This window comes from Mus musculus, chromosome 13, assembly GCF_000001635.26.
Source record: "Mus musculus strain C57BL/6J chromosome 13, GRCm38.p6 C57BL/6J".
NCBI lineage: Eukaryota > Metazoa > Chordata > Mammalia > Rodentia > Muridae > Mus > Mus musculus.
The window spans coordinates 111,819,692-111,839,854 of record NC_000079.6 but is presented as its reverse complement, the minus strand read 5'-3'; the positions used below and the strand labels follow the sequence as shown (position 1 = coordinate 111,839,854).

The 20,163-nt window shown below is 43.7% G+C and overlaps 1 long non-coding RNA gene across 1 annotated transcript; it reads right to left on the bottom strand.

Annotated features, from left to right (window-relative positions):
* Nucleotides 1-1,808: 1,808 nt before the first annotated feature.
* Gm41060 lies at nucleotides 1,809-20,043 on the bottom strand. The gene is made up of 3 exons (XR_873960.1): nucleotides 19,976-20,043; nucleotides 2,197-2,352; nucleotides 1,809-2,052 (listed from the first exon to the last, which is right to left on the bottom strand). It is a non-coding gene; the product is annotated as a predicted gene, 41060 (long non-coding RNA).
* Nucleotides 20,044-20,163: the final 120 nt, after the last annotated feature.

Here is a 20,163-nt window from a genome sequence, read left to right as displayed (position 1 = left end):
TCTCGCTCTAGGAGAGGCATGATCTTTGCCAGCTACAGATAGTTTAATTCTGGAAACTCTGGAGAACATATAAATGGCAGAGCCCAGAGACAGGTGGGAGGTGCTCCGAAGAGGAAAAGGTGGCTGCTGCTTCCACTGCTGGTCCTGGCTGCTGTTGTTGGGTTTGTCAAGTCATCATAAGCAAAGAGAGCAAAGAGACAAGAAGTGGAGACATCCTGACTGAAAGGTTAGACTTGCCCCAAGGAACCCAACAACCCTAATCAGCAGGAAGTAGCCTATAGAGACCTATGTCCCCTTTCCCCTTTCCCCTTCTTTCTCTCCTACCTAATGTTGGGGGGTTCGAAGGAACTAGGGTGGAATAAACATTGGAAGAGAGGTAGAGGAATAGAGCAGAGAACAATAGTAATATATATATTATATGTGTGTGTGTGTGTATATATATATATATATAGCCAATTGGATGCTTGAATGGGCAAAAATGTACATGTACCACCCTCTTTTTCATGGTTCTTGACAATTAAGACTTGAAGCCTGGGCCTAGCAAACACATAAGTGGATGCTCACAGTCAGCTATTGGATGGGTCACACGGCCCCCAATGGAGGAGCTAGAGAAAGTACCCAAGGAGCTAAAGGGATCTGCAACCCTATATGTGGAACAACAATATGAACTAACCAGTACCCCGGAGCTCTTGTCTCTAGCTGCATATGTATCAAAAGATGGCCTAGTCGGCCATCACTGCAAAGAGAGGCCCATTCGACTTGCAAACTTTATATGCCCCAGTACAGGGGAACCCCAGGGTCAAAAAGGGGGAGTGGGTGGGTAGGGGATTGGGGGGGTATGGGGGACTTTTGGGATAGCATTGAAAATGTAAATGAGGAAAATACCTAATAAAAAATAAATTAAAAAAAAAAAGACTTGAAGCCTAACATATACTCACTCATCTCGCTGATTCAAAGAAAGGAGGTAGAGAATCCAAAATAAGAGACTCTCAAATAATAGCATAGCATTTTATTGAAGGTAATAAAAAAGCAAATTTCCATTAAGTTAAAGTCATCTGAAGGAAGTGTCTTTTAAACCGTGAGACCTAACCCTCCCATGAGACAAGAGACACCCACACACTAGTCTAAACGCAGCAAGGGCCTTAGTGCCCTGCACTCATGGCTAGCCTGTGACACAATACTTCTACAGAATTTTCACTCAGTCCAGAGGCCAGGAATGCTGGACTAAAGGGACGTGTCATTCCAAGGTTAGATCAGACTCTAGTCAGCCCCAAACCTATGGTACAGAGAATCCAAAACAGAGTCCCATTTAAACAGTATCGTTTTAGCCCAACACAGTGGGAAAACATTTCTTCAAGCTCTGCTTCCCCTGAGTGTCCTCAGTGATGAGCATTAAACCTGGCCCCCGGAGACAATCCATCTCAGATCACTCAGACAGCTGGATACCCAGTGGTCCAGTCCCTCAGTGATAACCAGTGTCTGAGAACATCAACACAGGGATCTGCACATAAAGGGAAGGACTCTTTGTGGCCCTTTTTGAGGGTCCTTGGACTCTAGAATGAACTCAGAGGCATAAGGAGAAATTGGCACCCAGGCCCAGAGCTGTATTACAGAAGTACCCAAGGTTGGAGCTGCTTCAGAGTGCAGAAGCCAGGAACTATGTAGGAATTGGTTGCCTTCAGGAACAGAGGGATGCTTCAGGAAGTTGCTATCACAGATGTGAAAGCTTACTCACCCCCCTCTTATTCCCTAACCCCCCCCACCTACTTCTGGGATCCATGAAGCTGAAACCAGGAGACACACCTGAGGACCAGCGGAGTATCCTCGCTCAGTAACTTCATGCTCTGCCCCCAAGAAATCCAAATGTCTGTGTTTCCTTACGAGGCCCACAAAATGCCACCAGATGGCTGCTGGATTATCGCCTCCCTGGTGGAGAACAAAAACTGTAGTCGCTTACTTTTAGATGTGATGGTGAAACCGTGTTGTCTGGAAGTTCATCTTGTTTACTCAAGAAGGCAGACCACAAGTGGGCATTCCAATGGCTGCACCCAGCTAAAATCCACGCATCAAAGAACCAGAACAAAAAGACCACAGCTAAGCCAAGGGTTTCCACAGCAACCCCCCCCCCCCCCCCCCCCCGGTCAGGCCGTTCTTCAAAGCTCACAGCCCCTTCTTCTGCCTTTGATATTCACCTACCTGGGTGTGGGCTTTAGCTTCACCCAGACAGCTTGAGCCTTATAGGGCATCCAAGACAAAGTGGATTCCGGTGGGAGAATCTGCCATTCCCAGCACAGCTTCAAGACCTGCTTATGCAGTAGAGGCTGAAGGTGATCACACAGAGTGCTTCTCAGACTAAACTTGGAAAGCACAATGATATAGTAGTCAGACGCACGACTATGGAACGTGTGCACTGGCAGAATGCGTCAATCCAAAGGCTACAATGAGGACGGAGTAAACCACCTGCACGCTATCCCAACCCTGAATCCTCCAGAGCACGGCTCTTAAACTTTAGACAACAGAATAGTCTCCGTCGTCAGTGTTTGTTAAAACAGAGGTGGCTGGGCCCCTTGCCTGAGCTGTTCATCAGTTGACGGAGTCTGAGACGTTACCTTTCTAGAAAGTTCCCGGATGATGCTGAAGCCTCCGGTCCTGAGACTAAACTTTGAGAAGCACTGATATACATTGAATCTACTGCAATGTGCACATAGGAAATGCCCAAGGTCCGTGTTCATTCACTCACTAGAAATAAGTAAGCGGTGCCCGGGTGTTGCAGAACTCTGGAATTCTTACAGAAATCCATTCACATTAAAAGGGTAAAACTCACCAAATCTGGGAGTATCAAATTAAGCGCCCACATTTTCTTAATTGTGTGCAAGGAGAGGAAAAATGTGAAGCTCCAAAATGGTACAAAAATGACAAAAAGAAGAGATGCCAGCACAATCCTCTTCCGGTAAAGACACAGTGAGTGTTATGAGCGCATTACACACAAGTGTGGAATGAACTTGTCAATTAAGCGTACAAGGTAAGACGTGCTTCATTCACTAGTTAATCTGCCTGTCATAATACTTGCTTTTATTAAAAATCTAAATCATATTGACATACGCACAGTCAAAAAAAAAAAAAACCTTGAGGAAGATTTACTGGAATTAATAAAAAACTGTCTCAAATTATGTAAATAAGTATAGCACAATTAAAAATCAGAAGCATCTTTAAAAATGCTTCCTCACATAGGAAGAACAACAATATCAACCAACCAGACCCCCCAGAGCTCCCAAGGACTAAACCACCAACCAAAGAGTACACATGGAGGGACCCATGGCTCCAGCAGCATATGTAGCAGAGGATGGCCTTGTCGGGCATCAATGGGAGGAGAGGCCCTTGGTTCTGTGAAGGCTCAATGCTCTAGTGTAGGAGAATGCCAGGGAGGGGAGGGGAGAGTGGGTGGGTAGGTGGGTGGGGGAGCACCCTCATAGAAGCAGGGGGAGGGGGCTGGGGATGGGGGTTTCTGGAGGGGAAACTGGAAAAGGAAGTAACATTTGAAATGTAAATAAATAAAATATCCAATAAAAAAGTCTTCCTCAGCATCAGCTTGTGGGCTCACACGGCAACACAGAAGGCTTGTGAGGTCAGCGCGAAGATGTTTGTTTTGTGGCTGGGAAAAGACAGGTAAAGACTAAGCCCATAGGGTTCAGTTGGTTCCCAAGGAGGAATTTTATACTAGGACAGTTTCTCTGGATTTCTTTTTTTCCTTTAAAAATCATGAGATATGGTGGGGTGTCATGCTTCATGCCTTTCATCCCAGCGTTCAGGAGGCAGAGGCAGGTAGAGCGCCGTGAGGTCAAGGCTAGACAGATCCGTGCGGCTAGTGGCAGGACAGCCAAGGCTTCATAGCAAGCGCAGGCAAACACCACCACCTCCTCCCTTCCCCCAACCCCCAAAGAAACAGTCCAGACAGGAAGCCAATGAAGAGAGTTCTTAAATGTTGTGATAAAGATGCTGACACGTAGCTCTTCACACTTGATGGCATCTGGTGGGAGTTGGGGGTGGGGTGGGAAAGGACGCAGTTATCTTTAAGGGGCTGGCCACTGGGAGCTTGACCAATGCTCCATTGAGTCCATGGGCAGCACATGTTGGACTTGGTGTTTTTTTTTTTTTTTTTTTTTTTTTTTCTCTCCTTTTCTGCGGTAGGCTGGGAGGGTTGACCTGGGAGGACTAAGGAGTGAGTATGATCAGGGTACATTGTACGAAATTCCCAAATGGTTAATAAAAAGATTATGTTGGGGGTGGGGGAGGGGAAGGCTCCGGTTTCTAAAATAAAATAAATTTATAAATCATGACATACAAGGTTAGGGGTGTGGCTCAGTTGGTGTAGTGCTTGCCTAGCATACAGAAGCCCGGAATTCAGTCTCCAGCACCACACAAACCAAGCATGATAGAATACATCTGTAATCTCGATACAGGGGTAGAGACAGGAGGATCAGAAGTTTACGGTCATCTTCTGCTATACAGAAAATTTGTGGCCAGCCTCACTTCGTGAGACTTTGTCAATAATAATAATAACAACAACAATAATAACAATAACAACAGCAGTAATAATATTGAAACAAGCTCAATTTAGAAAAAGAAATGAGCTTCTGTGAAGGAATGGGTACTTTCTGAAGCTAAAGGCAGGAAACTAATTTTGAAAGCGAATAATTTGTGTGTCCCGAGCAGTCTACTAATTACCACCAGCCCCCTGTTATTTTTCTGTCCAGTGAGAAAGCAGTGATAACCTCTCCATGGGGTTTGCCATCTCTGCTTTTTTTAATGAGCAGATTTTTTTTTTTTTTTTTTTTTTTTTTTTTACGGAACTCCAATTAGATATGTAGTGAGCGTATGGAATTTCCAGCAAACCTGGGTCTCCTTGTTTACATAAATTAATCTTCAAATTCTCAGCAAGGCTTCAAAAGCCGCACCAAGTGTGAACGGGTGGAGGGAAATCCTTCATGAATTTGTAAATTGCCTTAAGTGAGAGCCGTCAGTCGCCACGCCATATGATAGCTTGTTTTACTAACTCGTGGCTAAGCAGCTGTTGTTTCGTTAGCGTCTTTTACATGAGAAAATCTGAAGATGAATCAGGCAGAGAAGGCAGATTGCTCTGTATGGTAAATGTTTTCACATGCTTCTCAGAGGGCTTGCTTGTTTGCCAGAAAAGTCAGCATCAAAAAAGATCATTCGTTAGCAATCTCTCTGGAGAAATGCTATGGACTCCTCAAATTGCCGTGGATTATATCTGTGTCTCACACCACGCCACAGCTGAGAGTGTGGTATGAGAACATAAGGGAACTGGAGCCAACTCCTCTGAGAGCCCACAAAGCCCGCCAAAGGTCTGGAGGGGTTGTGTAAGGCTGGTGCTGGCCGGCATAGGTCCTCATCGAGGCATTCTGTCCATGTGGATGTTCCGAGGACCAGAGGCAAATGCAGACACTTCATAGGTTTGCTCTATCCATGGTGACTGCTTGGTAAATTGCAAACCTCATGTTCCTTCCATGGGTCGGGTGTCGTGTATACCCGTAACACAATCATCTTTGAGTTTCCTTGAATACTTTGCCAATGAAAAATAACTGTACACATGTTCAGCCATTAAGAAACCAGGACTGGCAAGATGGGCTAACTTGTTAAGATGCTTGCAGGGAGAGTCTTATGCCTTGGGTTCAGTGCCCAGAACTAGAACTGTTTAAAGATAGAAGGAGAGAGCTGGATTCACAAAGTTGTTCTCTGCCGTTCATATGTAACACACACACACACACACACTAACACACACACACACACACACACGCTAATATATAGATATAGACATAAAATTTAAGAAATTTTTAAATAAAAATAAGTCATATAATAAGAAAACTATAAGGATCACATATACATTCTAAAACAGAAAACCAAAGGAATAGAATAGCCATAATTAACAGTCATGTAGTATATGCAAATACAGCTAGATATTACTAATTCTGGTGCTCCCAGCATATTAACTCGTTTGATCCTGGTAATGGCCTTATTACTGTGTTCTTTCCTCAGGTGATGAAACCGGAGGCCAGATGGTCTCTTGATTCATCCACAGCCACACAATTACAAAGGAGTAAAGAGAGGTTATCCGTCCACGTAGCCTAGAGCCAGTATCCAACTGTAAGCTGAACCTGGGAGTCCTGGGAAGTGATGCCCGTGCTAAGCAGTAAGTGAAAGGGTTCACGTTCATCGGCTCCTGCAGTGTCTGGATGAAGACAAGTCTCTTTCCATGCTATATTTGTTGTTTCAGATGTGTGTCTCCATGCTAGTCTGAAAAGGCCTTTGGAACAGAGACCGGGTTTATATTGAACACCTATATAAGTGCTCTTCGTAGGTATTGTTAAATGGCTGTTAGGTGAAAGAAAAAGATTTTTTTAAAATTGTGTGTGTGTGTGTGTGTGTGTGTGTATGAGAGGGGTTGGGGGAGAGACAAAGAGACAAAGAGATAGAGAGGAGGTCTGGGCAGAAGAAGGTATCAGAGACCCTGAGCTAGAGTTACAAGCAGTTGAGTTGCCCTATTGGTCCTGAAAAACTGGACTCTAGTCCTCTATAAGAGCTGCAAACATTTTTAACCACTGAATCTGCTCTCTAAACCCCAGAAAAAAGATACTTAAAAAACTGGGTACATGGAAGAACGTAACCAAAATCATTAAATACACAGTGACATTTGAATGTGCTTGAACTAGGACTGGACATCTCTGCTGTCAACAAGGTTACTCAGATCCCTTTTACTCCTAAGAAATCGGTCCGCTGTTAAAGCCAGCACAGGGGAGAATGGCCGTGAACAGCGTCAGGCTCCGGGTGACGATTCTGCTCATTCAGGTTCTCCAGACCCTTAAAGTTAGAGAACAAAGGAGGAGATGAAAGAAGAGAGAGAAAAGGCATGGCGTGTGGGCCCCCGTCCGTGTTTCCTCTCATGAAAGAGTAAAACACAAGGAGAACCTGTATTCACACTCTGGAGACAACTGTATTTCACTGCAAAAAAAAAAAAAAAATAATTGACAACAAAAAAGTAAGAAATATGGGTGAATAAACCAAATGAGGGTTTCCTTTGCATAGACCTGGGTTAATATGGTGTTTACACAGGGTGTAGGGTTTCTCCTCCATGATTGCTATGGTTTGTCAAGCTACCCAGGCTGCACGATGATTTAACATTTAGCCCAAACCAGTAGAGTCAGGGCGTTTCCATCCTTTTGAATGGCGTCGTTTGGTACTGAGATATGATATCCAAACCTTGAAAAATGTGTTCCAATATTCATCTCTCTTTTTCACTTATTTTTGATTTACGTGTACTGGTGTCTTGTCTGCATGTGTGTCTGTGTATCATATTCATGCAGTGTTCATGAAGGCTAGGGGAGAACCCTGGAACCCTTAGGACTGGAGTTACAGTTGTAACCTGCCACAAGGGAATCAAGCCTAGGTCCCTTGGAAGAGCCTTCAGTGCTCTTGACCTCTAAGTCAGTGTTTCTCAACCTGTGGGTTGCAACCCCATTGGGGATCAAACAACCCTTTCACAGGGGTCACCTAAAACCACCAGAAATATTGTATTTAAGTTATGATCTATTCTTAATGGCAGCAAAGGTACAGTTCTGAAGTAGTTAGGAAATTCATTTTATGGTTGGGGCCACCACAACGGGAGGGACTGTGTTAAAGGGTCACAGCATTAGGAAGCGTGAGAGCCACGGCTCTAAACCATCTCTCCAGCTCTAAGACACTCATCCTAAGGAGCAGAGAAGAAAGACAGAAGAGCGCTGCTGAGTGACCCCCTCAAATGGTCACCTGTCTCACCCAACTTCAAATACAGAATCCTGCCACTCTGGGGCTCTCGCATGATTGACCCAAGTAAGTTAAAAAGCCGATTCTGACACAGTGGGGCTAAGACTCTGCAGTTCCTCACACTCTTCTAAATACTTATTCCTCAGGACAGTCTGGAACAAGAGAGCAGCCAGTAATGAATCCAGGCCTCCATGGTCTTCTGCCTTCAGGAAAGGAATTTACCAGGAAAAGTCAGTCCTGGGAGTACAAGGATTTGCTTAGCTTATCACCAGCAATAACCCATCTATGGCTGAATATTTGACTTAACTAGCCCATGCTGCATCTCTGTTGGTTATAACTCCTTGTTGAATACAGGTAGTACTTCCACTAGTTTTCTGATAATGCTGGCATTTGACCCTTCTATCGAGCTATCACATTCTATAATTGATACCACAAAGACCAGCCAACTACCATTTGAGATGGTTATTTTTGAGATGGTTATTTTTTGGAGGGATAAAGTAAAAAATGTAACTCCTAAGTAGAACAATAGGGCTTGCCAGCGTTATGATCGAGTATCAGTTAAATGTTACCAAAACCAACGAGATTTCAGAGCTCTCCACAAGCCTTAGCAATGAACAAAGTGATAGCCTCATCAGCTTCCTCGCCAACGATTTAAGCACAAAATAAATTTCTTGAGAGGACAGGTTACAAAAGGTGCTACCATATTGGATGGATTCCATGAGTGACTTCAAAGCAGACAGGGGACTCCTGAAGGGTGTAGACGCCAGGAAGGAAGATGAAGATCAACATATTTTATATTAAATGCCGAAATGAAGCCTACCATTTGATGTGCTAGCTAAAAAGGTTAAAAGCAAACAAAGACTTGTTAGCTAAATAGGGGGACCTAACACCCCAAAAATCTACTGGTTTCTCTGTATCAGTGGTCCTCAACCTCCCTAATGCTGTGACCCTTTAACACAGTTCCTCATGTTATAGTGACCCCCAACCATAAAATTATTTTTTGTTGCTACTTCATAACTGTACTTTTGCTAACGTTATGAATCACAATGTAAATATTTTTGGCGATAGAGGTTTGTCAAAGGGGTTGTGACTCGGGTTGAGAAGTGGTGTTCTATATAAATGTTCTCAAAGTATGGTCTCGGGATAAACAGTACCACCCCTGGAATGTCTCAAAGAAACATGTTCTCAGATCTCACCCTGTATCATCTAGAGATCAAAAGCTTTAAGAAGAGCCAACAAGTCTGTTTTTCAAGAAGTCCTCAGTTGACTCTGATATATGCTAAAATGAGAAAACTACTGCCTTCTCTATAAGTCTCTAGAATCATCAGATCATTTTCCCTCAAAAATTAAGGGGCTTTTCGGGTGAAGGTTGCAAGAATTTGCATCTCTGTGTGTACAGGGGTGCAAAGGAGGGGCGAGTATGTATGTAGGTGCATCTGTGCACCTGTGTGGAGACCCAAGTTGGCATCTGATGTCTCCCTCAATTGTTTCTTCACCTTATTTTAAAAGACAAATGCTCTCACTGAACCTGGACCTCATCGACACTCCAGGCTGGTTGAACAGCAAGTCCCAGAGTTTCTCTTGCCTTTGTCCCCTGCCCCCCAGACCCCACAGGTGTGTGCTACCATGCCTGGGTTTCAGAAGCTTGTGGGGGGGGGGGAGGGGTGCAGACTGAGGTCCTCATCCTTGTGTGATAGTGACTTTGCTGGCTGAGCCATCTCCCCAGCCTCGGAATTTTTTTTAATAGGATAAAACAATGCTAACCCAGCCATGATGATGCACAACTGTAATCTCAGCACACAGAAAGTTGAGGCAGGAGGATAACCCCAAGTCCTGGGCCAGTCTGAGCTACAGAGTGAGACCCTGTCTCAAAAAGAAAGTGAAAAAGCAAAGAAGACAGGAAGGGAGGGAGAGTGGAAGGAAAGAGAAGGAAGGAAGGAAGGAAGGGAGGGAGGGAGGGAGGGAGGGAGGGAGGGAGGGAGGGAGGGAGGGAGGGAGGGAGGGAGGGAGGGAGGAAGGAAGGAAAAAAGAAAGGAAGAGGGAGAAGAAAACCTAGTTTCAAAAAATAAGAAGGAATTTCAAATTCAGAATGCCACGGGAAAAACAATTAGAGTGAGCAGGGTGGACACCAGGGTGTAAATCCCAGGGGTGGAGCTTAATCCTCTCATGGGGACCAAGAGGTGTGGTCTGTGCAAATGAGGTGTGAACTCAAGTTAGCCTGGTCTGTAAATCTAGGGCCCAAAGAAAGAGAAGAGCTAGGGAGTCTCTGGGGAGCTGCTCTTTTCTCAGCCAAGGAGCTAAATGCAAGCCACTAGCTGAGCCCCACAGGAATGTGCAATCAGGTTCACCTCAGGGGGTGGGAGGAGGGGCAAGAAATCCTGAAGCCCCTGGGCACAGCAGAGGCCAGCAAGACACTGCCATGTGGGGATGTTTGCACAACCAAGGCTGCAGTCCATTGCACCAGGGAGCTAGAAAGAAGGGGGGCCAAATTTCTGCATAATACTGGAGCCAAAAGAAAACTTCAAGCATGACACTGGAGGACGGATGGAAGCCCACGGATATTGTACCCTGGAAGAACGTTTTTACAGCTTCACTGTACCAATGTGCAGAACTACATTGAACGGGGGTGGTGGGGGGTGGGGGTGGCAAGAGCTACTTCTTCAAAGAAGATACGCGGATGGCATTGGTATATGGAAAAGTACTCGGTATCATTAGTCATTAGAAAAATAGAAACTCAGCCGGGCATGGTGGCACATGCCTTTAATCCCAGTACTCAGGAGGCAGAGGCAGGTGGATTTCTGAGTTTGAGGCCAGCCTGGTCTACAAAGTGAGTTCCAGGACAGCCAGAGCTACACAGAGAAACCCTGTCTCAAAAAAACAAAACAACAACAACAACAACAAAAACCTCATATCACAATTTAAAAAAATCTCACACTCATGAAGAGAGTAATCAAAATGACTAACAGTCATGTTGGGCAGCATTTGAAACTCTCACACATTGCCTTTGTGGATGTAAAATGCTGGGGCCATTTTGGAAATTCTATTGGCAGAGTTTAGAAACATTAACCACAGAGTCGGTGTGTGACCCAGCAATTTCTCCTCTAAGTACACACCTGCAAGAAGTTGCAACGCCTCTTCACAGGAAAACTTACCATAGATGCTCACAGCAGTGTTAAATGTAATAACCCAGAGGCGAAAGAACTCTGATTGTTATCCATCAACTGATAAAAATGCAGATACACACACACACACACACACACACACACATCTATTCACATACACACATACACAAACATACACAAATACACACACACACATACATCTATGGACACACACATACACACATAAACACACACATACATCTATTCACATACACACATACACAAACATACACAAATACACACACACACATACATCTATGGACACACACATACACACATAAACACACACATACATCTATTCACATACACACATATACAAACATACACAAATACACACACACACACACAGAGGCTGAGGCAGACAGACAGAGACACGGACACAAAGAGACAGAGGCAATTTGATAGAACTCAGAAGGCTGAAGCATAACGATTGCAGCTGTGAGAGCAACTTGGGTTACTAAGGACAGCCTGGGTAGGTTACATAGAAGACTCTGCCGCCCCCACAAAAGGAAAGGAAAAAACAAGAAAAATTATGTTTAAGTAAAGTCACCAGCTAAATGTATATCTCATTAAGTAAATATGAGGGGATTGTTCTTTAAAAACTAGGAAAAAATATTTTTTTAAAAACCTGTCTTGGCTGTCATTATGATATACCTATAAAGTTTGCCAGGTATGGTGGCTTATGTCAAAGGGGACAAAGGATCAGGAGTTGAAGGCCAGCTTCAGCTACATAAGACCCTACCTCAAAAATAAAAATCTATAAAATTGTAAGGAAACTGAAGGCACTTAAAAATTACACAAACTAAACTTTTAGTTGCTCAGAAAGTAGGATGAACATTGTGATGGTTTTCTGTGATTGGTTTTGTTTCTCTTCTCTTCTCTTCTCTTCTCTTCTCTTCTCTTCTCTTCTCTTCTCTTCTCTTCTCTTCTCTTCTCTTCTCTTCTCTTCTCTTCTCTTCTCTTCTCTTCCCTTCCCTTCCCTTCCCTTCCCTTCCCTTCCCTTCCCTTCCCTTCCCTTCCCTTCCCTTCCCTTCCCTTCCCTTTCTTTTCTTTTCTTTTTTGTTTTATCAACTTGACACAAGCTAGGGTCATCTGGGAAGAGGGAATCTCAATTGAGGCAATGCTTCCATAAAAGTCTGGTTAATAATTGATGTGGAAGGACTCAGTCCACTGTGGGCGGTGCTGCTCCTAGGCAGGCACTCCTGGAGAGTGTAAAAAAAGCAGACTAGCAAGTCCTGAGAGCAAGCCAGTAAGGAGGGCTCCTGTCTGGTCTCTACTCAGTTCCTTCCGGTGCTCCAGCTCGAGTTTCAGCCCTCAGAGATGGACCATGATCAGGGTATGTTCAGCTTTCCACAGGTTCTGGGAACTCAAACTCATGTCCTCACACAGACGTGCCAAGCACTTTACCCTCTGAGCCCTCTCCCCAGACCATGCTTTTACATTTATGACCAGCAATTTTTTGTCTATCACAAACATTTCTTATTACCTGTTTTATTGGTGTATATTTGTTGTGACCATTTTAGGCTCCATAAAGCCATTTTTATACAAGTGTATAACATGAAGTAAGCCCCTTTGCCACAATACTCTACTCTCCCTTTTCTGTTGCCTCCCTTGCTTGCCAGTGCCTTGTTTCTCTAAGCAGCTTCACTTATTCTGTGTGTTTTATGGTTGTATTTATCTGTATACAATCTAAGATCCAAAAATGAGAAAAAACAATATTGCTCTTTCTTAGTTTGACTTAATTCACTTGAAATGGTGTTTGTCTGCAAAAACATATGATTTCTTTCCTTTTTATGGATGAATAAAACCAGATTGCATGACTATGGCACATATTCCATATACATCCCTCTGCTGTTTTTTGTTCACTATATATGTATTATAGTAGGTATAGAGTTCTGCTCACTTACATTTCCTTAGTGACGTATTTCTTAAGCTGTGGGCTGTGACCTTTTCGTGGGTCAAATGATGCTTTCACAGGGGTCACCCAAGACCATCGGAAAACACACATATTTACATTATGATTCATAACAGCAGCAAGATTGCAGTTATGAAGTAGCAATGACACTTTTGTGGTTGGGGGATCACCACAATGTGAGGAACTATATTAAAGGGTAGCAGTGTTAGGAAGGCTGAGAACCACCACGTTAATGGTTAGTGATGATGTGAGTCACCTTTTCGTGCGATCATCGGCCACAGGTATATCGTCTTTGGAGAAATGTCCATTTTAATCCTTTGCTCATTTTTAAGTTGAGCTTCTGTTTCTCTATTATTAGACTATACGAACGCTCTGTGCTCTACATACAAGTTCTTTATTGGGGTTTCTTTTCTTTCCAGATGGCATCCTTGGAAACACAGGCTTTTAGATTTATAGTGCAGTCCAGCTTACTATTTTTTTCCTTTATTGCCGGTGTTTTTTGGTGTCATATCTAAGAAATCATCACCACATCTAATCAAGTTGTAGCCCTGCTGTGTCTTCTTCTGGGGGTTGTTTGTTTTTTCTCTTATGCTTAGGTCTTTGATCCACTGGAGTCAATTTCTGTCGCTGCAGCCAGAGGTCTGGCTTCATTTTTTTTTTTTTTTTTTTTTTGCATGTTACTATCCAGTTATTCTAGAATCGTTTATAAAAAAATAATGTCTCTCTCCATTTAATTTTCTAAAGGATCCTTGTTAAAAGTGACTTAATTCTAATGTGAAGCTTGGTTTCTAGAGTCTCTGTCCCTTCCACAGATCTATTTGCTGTATTTATATACCACACTGTCTTGATTACTGTCACTCAGGAGTTGGATTTGATATCAAGAAGTGTGAGTCTTCCAACTTTCTTTTTCATGACTGTTTGATGCATATGTGTGTGTCTGTGTGTGTATGTATGTGTGTGTCTGTGTGTGTGTATGTATGTGTGTGTATGTGTGTGTGTCTGTGTGTGTGTGTCTGTGTGTGTATGTATGTGTGTGTGTGTGTGTGTATGTGTCTGTGTGTGTGTCTGTGTGTGTGTCTGTGTGTGTGTCTGTGTGTATGTCTGTGTCTGTGTGTATGTGTGTATATGTATGTATGTTTATGTGTGTCTGTGTGTGTGTGTGTATGTATGTGTGTGTATGTATGTGTGTGTGTATGTGTGTGTGTGTGTGTATGTGTGTGTGTTCTTTCTAACCTATTTCATTTTATAGGTATCCTTTTTACAGTTGACTCCACAAGCAAAGCCCTTCATTTTGGTTCTCCATGAGCGGTGTCTTTTCTTCCTTTTGGAGATGCCCTGGCTGCATCCTGCTGGAACTGCCTTAATCAGCAAGGTGCCCCTTTCTGGAACTGTCTGAGTCAACCTGGTGAACAAAAGGCTCTCTGTAATGGTTGTGGATTGTTCCTTCTTCCTCAAATATGTTCCTGGGCCAGGTTTCTCTTCGTAGTATTGTTGTTTTAAACTCTTGAGACCTTTAAGATAATTATTCTATCTATGATTATTCCAGTTGATTGTTCAAGCTTGAACTGAGTGCATTCCTTAGTAACAGCCTCTTTGGAATATTTTCCATGTGTGTATACAAAGTATACGTAATGAGACAAGCATAATTTATAGTGATATAGGCATATACATACAGTTTTAGACAGTTATGGGGCCTATGGAGCCCATACATACATAGATATATATTTTTACTTGTAAACTTCTATATGTAACTTCTTCTCTAATTGATTAAATGTAAAGTCAGTTTCAGTCCCCCCCATAGAGTAAAATTTTAATACAAAAACAAAAAACAAACAAACAGAAGAACCTGTCCCTCCTCAGGCATTAAGGTAGTATCTATGTCAGTTTTTTGTGTCCCAAAGGACACAAGTCCCTCAGTACCATCACACTGGCATTTAAGGAACTCTGAGACTAGCAACATTTAGTTAAAATTCTATCAAGTCTTCACAGGTAGCGAGGAAGGCATCCTGGCATGAGAAACTTGTTATTTTTCCAAACGTGTAAGCCATCCCATATGTGGCGCACGCCTTTAATCCCAGCACTCGGGAGGCAGAGGAAGGTGGGTTTCTGAGTTCGAGGCCAGCCTGGTCTACAGAGTGAGTTCCAGGACAGCCAGGGCTATACAGAGAAACCCTGTCTCGAAAAAAGGAAGAAAGAGAGAGAGAGAGAGAGAGAGAGAGAGAGAGAGAGAGAGAGAGAGAGAGAGAGAGAGAGAGAGAGGAAAGGGAAGAGAAAGAGAAAGAAAGAAGAAATGGTTCTTAAAAAACAAAACAAAACAAAAAAAACCGAACCAAACCAAAACAAACAAACAAAAAAGAAGGGCTTTCCCATAAGTTAACAGTAAACAAGAAAAAATGATTTAAAAAAATAGGCAGTATACTGTTTATGTGGGCAGCAAGCCTGGTTTTAAATCGCTTCTCAACACTGTGAGGCTGTGAGAAGGCAACTCCGGGAAGGTAGTAGGTCAGAGCTTGGATGCTGAATATCCTCAAAGGCCCACACATCCTGGTCCCTCCCTCCTCTTTTGCTTCCTGGTCACGAGGCCTGCAGTTTCCTCTGCCCAGCTTTCTTCCCCTACCTCTGGCTGCCATCAGGCACACTTCCCCAAGTGCGAAAGCAATGTGTCCCCACAGCAAACCTTTCCTCTTTAAAAGCTAATTAGGACATGTATTGTTTTAAACAGCCAATGGAAAGCTGACCAAAGAAACTTGTTTGTTAGCAAGCAGAAGTGGATTTAGGGACCAACATGAGCAGGTTCCAAGGGTTCCTGATGGCAGGTTCATCGATAAGCCCCAACTACAGAGCACTCATGGGCTTCAACTATGGACAAGGGAAGGCAACTGAGAACGAAAACTCAGTGCCTGCATCGGCAGAAGAGATCCCGAGAGGGCTCAAATCTCAATCCAGTCCACAGGGTAAATAGAATCTCCTCAAGAAAATAAATGAGATCCTATTACCCACCGCATACAGTGAATGGATACCTATAGATTAGTGGTTCTCAACCTGTGGGTCTCCATCCTTTTGTCGTCAAACAACCCTTTGACAGAGTCACCTAAAACCATCAGAAAACACAGATATTTACATTACAGTTCCTAACAGTAGCAAATCCACAGCTTTGAAGTAGCAAGAAAAATAATTTTCTTGTTGGGGGTCCCCACAACCTGAGGATCTGTGTTAAAGGGACAGCAGCATCAGGAAGGAGAGAACCTCTGCCACAGACTCTGCTTTGCAAATGACAAATGATGGGGCTGTCATTTCTATGACCTACTGAGTCCCTATTGTTATTTTAACTCTACTGGATGAAGAGCCTCTAGTCCCATCTATCTGGGGATAATAGCAGATACTCTGTAAATAGTCTAGGGCAAATGGATGCCTTTGTAGACAATGCAGACTTTAATACTGATAGCCAAAGAGTAAAAAGAAATACCAATCTTTTGTTTCTAAAGTGATATCGCAAGAGCCTGTAGATACGACTTCATTGAGGAGTGTAATGGCTCAGACCTTGTAGTGTCTTTCATGTCTCATTAAATCTCTGTGTATTTCAAGCATTCACTCCTCTCATTAACCCTATAGGCAGGTGCTATCAGAACCTTTCAGCTGTATATTTCATACACAAGGAAGTCAGTGTACAGACCAGTTGAGTAATCTGCTCGTGGTTGGCAGAAGACAAAAGTGGGACATGGATACTTAGGGCAGATTTTCAAGCACAGTGAAGTTGGCTTATCACTGTTTCGAGTAAAACCAGACTTGGGTTGGACTAGTTGGTCCTTCAGGTCATTTGGTTAAGTGACTATTTTATGATATTATTTCTGTCTCAGTGACATGCATATAAGGGAGGGATTAAAAGCCAATGTCCAGAGCTGTAGTGTAAAGTCTCTTTACTCCACCATATGGACTGGAGCCTGTCTCTACTTGGAGCCCAATGCCGGGGGCTATGTTCCCATTTTGACTTAAGTTACATTTTAATTAATAAGAAGAAATGAATTGGTAATGGCTTTTACCCATGGCCTTCGCACGTGTGACAGGTCACCCAGGAAAAGAAACACTGTTTTGAATTCACTTTGTTCCTTCACCGTTGAGTTTTGAATGCTTCCGTTCTTCCCTCTCCAATAGACTTGCATGAGTCCTACTGGATGCTAACAGCAGAGTGTAGCACTGAACATGAAGAATAAGTAAGGTGCCCTCTATTCTCAGGAGTGGACAACCTCCAGGATTACATCCTTTGCAGTTGAAGCTGTTCATGTTCGTTAGCCTAAAACTGGGTATCGAGGGCTTTAGAAAGCAAAGAGTTTCTTGGCATCTTTGCTCCATTCCTTTCTTCCTTAAACATGTGAACCTCTTTAGAGGAAGGAAGGGTTAAATTTCTGAAACTGATTTGCTAAAAAGATGAATGTGGATTATTCAGTTTGCAAAGAAAGGAAAATATATGAATGCAAGTATCACACCAGAACACCAGGGCTGTAACGTCTGCCCTTGTGGACTGGAGAAAGCCAGTGCATTGAGTGCAAGCCTCTGTTGACCTCCATGTGAGGGCATGATGCTCAGGGCAGAGAAGATGGACAGGGTTAGTCAGTATCATTCAAAGACAATCTGCTGCTTTGGGCACTGACTGAATTACTAACCCAGCAAACTGCTGGCAAATTTTACGTGGCTGCTCAAAATAGGTCTGGTAAGGCCTGAGAGATTACTACACCGTGACTGCACAAAAGCTGCGTGGTACTGTGCAGGCACTTGATAAGTTTTTGTTGACTAAGATACACCTGATCGCCATGCAAAGACTATATCTATCCTTCCCAAAAGGATGGGTACTGGGGAGAATGCTGAAATTAGACTTAAGAGCCTGTTGTTGTTGTTGTTGTTGTTGTTAATTTCTCTAAGGTTCCATTTTCAAGACTATAAAACAGGAAGATCTAGGTCTATCTCAGAGAGAAGTTGTGGGAAATTAAAAGAAATGCTATGCAAAACAGCCACCCCACAGCATCTGCTCAATAAACACTTCCTCATTGTCAGGAGAGGGTGCCCCTTAGTCTTTCCATGAATAATTACCGTATGTGTGTCTTGTTCTCTCAATTTTTGAGTAGTTCTCTCTTTGAAGCGATCTATTTTTGACAAATTATAGAAGCAAGACAAAAAAATGAAGAGGACATTAAAAATCGCAGCAATCACAAAAAAGGGTTAAAATCTTCTTTGGGATATCAGTGCTGCCATACAGAGTAGCTCAGGCTTCTATCCGGAAATGCAGGGAGCAAATCCAACAGAGACTCCCAGGGAAGGGCCGTGCTGGGCTCTCACTGAGGACCCAGTGGACTGTGGGTTGCCCCGTTCTCTCACAAAGAACAGCCTTGACAGCTACCTCCCAACGCTAGCATCCCCATACTCCTCCTTGTCTCCCTCCTCCTCTTTAGAGAGCTATGAAAAGTTATGACCAAGACTGAGCCTCTTCAAGTCAAATGGAGACAGCACCCAAGGAAGAGAGAAGAGGCCTGAAGGCAAGCTGAAATGCTCGCTCTAAGCAGGTGCTCAGCTGCAGGAGTCTATCCGCTCCAGATTGGACTAGCAGACCATTTGAAGGCAGCCCCTCTGTCCTGCCAGGGTGACTGGGGCTATGCCTAAAACCACACCAAAGAGCTCTCATCTGTTCAAGGGGCTGCAAAGAAGTTGGGTCGTCAAACTTGTAGATGTCCTGGGGCTCCTCTGTCATCATGCAGAATGAGCCCAAGGACCTCATAATTGATAGTCTACCACAGATGAAAGTCACTTTAGAAGAAGATGATAGTTAAAAAAAATACTATCTGAAATGGGGCTGGAGAGATGGCTCAGCTGGTAAGGCTCTTAGTGCTCTTGCAGAAGACCCAGGTCTGGTTCCCAGCATCCACACGGCTACTCACAACCATCTGTATCTACATTCCCAGTGTATCTGACACCATCTCTGGCTTCCATGGGCTCCTGAGTGCAGTGGTACACATTAACACACACACACACACACACACACACACATACACCTAAGTCCCATACGCATAGACCACACATACATACACACAAACAAAATAAATAATTGTTTTTTGAAAAGCTGGGTGTGGGACTAGCTATATGGCCCGGTGGAGCTAGTCAGCTAGCCTAAGCACTTCGGCTCAGGCCTTGGAAACACTTAGTAAGCGAAACCTGAATCCTACATGCTGTCTTCTCAGCTCCACACATGCACTGTGTCACATAGGCACTCAAACACACACGAGCATGTACATACACACACTAGTTAAATGTAATTGTAAGAAAAAAAAGTGTACTGGGTCACTCCTGTCAAGCCAAGAGGATTAGAAATTCAAGGTTGGCTTTGGGCTATGTTCCAAGTTTGAGGCCAGCCTGGGTTACATGAGACTGTCCCCAAATCCAATCAGATTAGGAATTTCTCTGATAATGAAAACTTGCGAACACCTTGTCACCCCTTTTGGTTCCCAAATGAAAGGCTTCTTTTCTTTTCTAGGTTTCACTCAGAGTTAAGCTAGCAGGGGAAACAGGGGGACCAGGCGTCGTCTTCCAGCCCCTAAAAGATTCAGACAAGATGAGCAAATTGGTTTGTAGTTCAAATGTGGGCCTTTGTCCACATCAACAGACTTCCCTAAAATGACAGCATTAAGTGAGCGTTTGTCTAGCTCAGTGCCCACACTTTGGAAGGTGTAGCGAGAACACGGAGGCCTGAATGCTTCATGCATCACCGCCCTGGGGCCCCAGCTGCTGAGACTGGGTCTTGCTTGATGCTCTCCTCGCTAAATCCTGTTGCCCTTTTTCTGCAACCGATGTTCTGTTTTTCCTCAACATCTCCACTGCTGGCACCTGATAAAACTTTGTATCAGTCGCCTCTCCACTGCTATGACAAAACACTCCACAGATTCAGGTTAATTAATACTGGATAGGATCTGTTTTGACTTGCACTTTCAGAAGGTTCTACTCATGGCTGCCACCCTGTTGTTTTGGGCCTTTAGCACAAACAACTGTGGTACCTCATGGCATGAGGAGCATATGGTAGGAGAGACCTTCTCACCTGAGAGTGACAGGAAGCCATCGCAGAGAAAGCACAAGGATCCCAATGTCCCCTACAAAGGCAATGTCCGCAGCATCTCACAATGACCTAACTTCCTTCTGGTGGACCCACCTCTTAAAGGGTCCTCCCTCTCTCAGCAGCACTTCAAACAGGCTAGGGAACCAAGCCTTTAACATATGAGACTGTGA